The sequence below is a fragment of the Poecilia formosa genome, unplaced genomic scaffold (genome assembly GCF_000485575.1).
Source record: "Poecilia formosa unplaced genomic scaffold, Poecilia_formosa-5.1.2 Scaffold481, whole genome shotgun sequence".
NCBI lineage: Eukaryota > Metazoa > Chordata > Actinopteri > Cyprinodontiformes > Poeciliidae > Poecilia > Poecilia formosa.
Genome location: NW_006800420.1, coordinates 1 through 3,472, shown reverse-complemented (window position 1 = coordinate 3,472; position 3,472 = coordinate 1).

The following is a 3,472-nucleotide window of genomic DNA, read 5'->3' as shown; positions in this document are numbered from 1 at the left end:
AACTTTATCACAATATTCTAATTTTATGACCAGCACCTGTATATGGACCAATATTGAGCCACAACAGGTCTAGCAACTACGGTAAGCAGCCGCCGACTTCATTTTCGCCCACAGAAGAAGAAGCGCGCGGTGCATGCTGGGATAGTTGTCAGAACGCTGGTTTGTTAATAAAGTTTGACTGACCTATCTACCTACCGACCGTCTAGAATCAGGTCATCTGCAGGTCATTTAGCACCAGGTTCTCCACCAACATGCTGTGGGCGAACCGAGAAGGGTGGCCATCGTTCGGCCCGGTCAGAAGGCTCTCCTCGCTGACCAGAGTCGGACTGTTTTGTTGACATTCTCTTTAGTGCAGCTCCATCTAGTGGATGCATAATGTAACTCCAGCCTCTACTGTAGCATCTATTCTATGTGCCTTATAAGGCGGTGCGCCTTATAGTGCAGAAAATACGGTAATAAACTAAACTCACTAACAAGAACTGAACACAAACACGGCTGATCTAATCAAAGAAAGAAACAAAAGGAGACAAAAATAACATTGAAACCAGAAATAAAACAACAAAAGTCAGGATTTAACAATAGTTTGGATTATTTTCCTGTTTAAACTGAGCAGAAATTAATGGCACAGTTAGGATGGATTATTTACCCTCTAATGTGTTTCATTATTTTACACACATGATCTCAGGCGTTAAATTATGACTTATCTTCTTCTCCAGCTCTTCGAGTCCAGGTGATAAAATCAGAGAATGAAGATGTTTAGGTGTCAGAGGAGCTGAACTGTGGCAGCAGCTGTTCTGCTGGTCATCATTCCTTCTTCTGGATCAGGAATGGAGAGAAAACCCAGAATGAAAATCAAACTGTTTTAGTCCCAGTTTATTCTGGAGACACATGTTCCTGTGTCTGGAAGGCTTCGATGAGCTGCAGCTTTACTTCATCCAGCCGGTTCCAGCACCATCATGAGGAGAGCGCAGCAGAATCACGATGCCACCAGTGCAGAGCTTGCTCAGAAAAATTATGTAGACATCTCAAAAAACCCCATTAAAGGCAGAGTGAAATTCTGCAGGAAGAATGACCAGCAGAGGACTGGAGCAAAGCTGTTTTCTCTGATGAATCCTCCCTCAGGATGAGGGAATCCTGATCCAGCCCGTTTGGACCTTCAGCTTCAGCTCAAAGAACTGCCAGACAGACCAGAACGTCCTGAGTGAATCTCTTCCAACAGTTCAGGAGCAGCTCAGTGTTTTTCCTGAATGATGATCAGAGCATTAAAATGCCGATCTCCTCAGATCAGATCCGATAAACGGATCAGCGCCGATAGGAGGGAACGGGTCAGAACAAAGTCCAGAGACCACAGGCTGATAGAGACAGGAGGAAATGTCCACTCTGCAGGTTTTATTTTAGTAAAACCTTTTGACTTAAATATTTGGATCTAAGCTTTTTATTTTACTGTAGAAACAAATAAAATCTAAAAATGTTGATCCATCAAACACATTTAGCCACGACTGCAGGTGAAATCCAACAAAACAAGTCTAAAGTAAAAATGTTCCGCTTGTGGTTTCATGACGCTCTCCACAGCGAGTCCTTGTGATGCACACACCTCCATGCAGACCGCAGCAGAACCAGAACCACAGAGTTCTTCACCGATTAGACCGGGTCGCTGTAAACTGGGCCTCAAAGTTTCCTCTGCTGGCAGGAAACAAGTCTGCTCAGATTTTCCTGAGAAGTCAGTCAGACTGCTGGAGCTTTGAGCATGATGGTTTCTCATCACTTCATCTCTGGACAAAGATCACAGAGATTTCACAGAATCATTTCCGTCTCAAACCACAAACCAGAGAAATGCTTTACAGCCAGAGTCCTTCAGAGCTGAAATGAGGCGACCTGCAGACGTTCAGCTGAGCTGGAAGGAGCCATGAGTTTCTCCAGCGCTCTCAGTGGACTCCTGCTGCTCCTCTCCGGGTCAGGTAGGCCACATTTTACCAAAATCACACAGAGAGACACATACTAGAAACACAGACTGTAAATGTTGGCTCTGATTCATCTGAGCAAAATCTGAGGAAAACAGAAAAACTTAATATCAGGTTTCTGAGCACAGATAATAGAAAGAACAAACTTTATTATTAACAAAAGTCCATCCATCCGTCCGTCCTTCCGTCCGTCCATCCATCCTTCCGTCCGTCCATCCTTCCGTCCGTCCGTCCGTCCATCCTTCCGTCCGTCCATCCATCCGTCCATCCATCCATCCGTCCATCCATCCGTCCATCCTTCCGTCCGTCCGTCCGTCCATCCTTCCGTCCGTCCATCCATCCGTCCGTCCATCCATCCGTCCATCCATCCTTCCGTCCATCCATCCGTCCATCCATCCATCCGTCCGTCCATCCATCCGTCCATCCATCCTTCCGTCCATCCATCCGTCCATCCATCCGTCCGTCCATCCATCCATCCATCCGTCCGTCCATCCGTCCATCCATCCGTCCGTCCGTCCATCCATCCATCCATCATCCATCCATAACACTTTAAAATCAGACTTTACTTAAATCCAGAAACACAGACAGAACTACACTGGAAAACCACAAAATCTTACCAAGTAATTTTTCTTTAGTTTGTTGAGCAAATATCTGAAATAATTTCTTAATACTCATTTAAAGAATTGCAGATTATTCCATGTTGCAGATTAAATAATCTGCCAGTGGAACCAGAACTTCTTCATCAATACTGAGGAGTTATCAGCTTAAAACAAGCCTCCATTGCTGAGAAGTTACTGTAAGTTATATTTGTAAACTTGGTGAGTTTTTGCAGTGCAAGCGTCGCCTCGTTTCTTGTGTTGTTGATGAATTATTTCAGTTTGTGCTTGAGGTGACCATGAGGCTTCCTGTTAGCAGTGAGCTAAGTCTTATCTGTCGTAGACATCAGCAGCCTCCCACACATCAGGGTTTGCTGTCTGACGTTTCTCTCTGCAGCCACTCGACCGCAGGCTGAAGAGGCAGGAAACCGGGTCAGAACCGTCTCTGCCAGCTCTTCGTCTGCTGATGCTCTTCGCTCTGAGCCGATACGGGAGACGAGCTGGAGGGATCATCTGAGGCGCTCAGTGTTTGGACTCCTCTGTCTCATTCAGCTCCGTTTCCCTCAGGATCCAAAAACATCAGAATGAATCCAGCAGATCACAGAACCAAACATCTGATCAAAGATCTGATCAAACATCTGATCAAAGATCTGATCAAAGATCTGATCAAACATCTGATCAAAGATCTGATCAAACGATGGGTTCTGATGATCAGGTTCTGATGGGTTCTGGTCAGGTTCTGATCAGGTTCTGGTCAGGTTCTGATGGGTTCTGGTCAGGTCCTGATGGGTTCTGGTCAGGTTCTGATCAGGTTCTGGTCAGGTTCTGATGGGTTCTGGTCAGGTCCTGATGGGTTCTGGTCAGGTTCTGATCAGGTTCTGGTCAGGTTCTGATGGGTTCTGGTCAGGTTCTGGT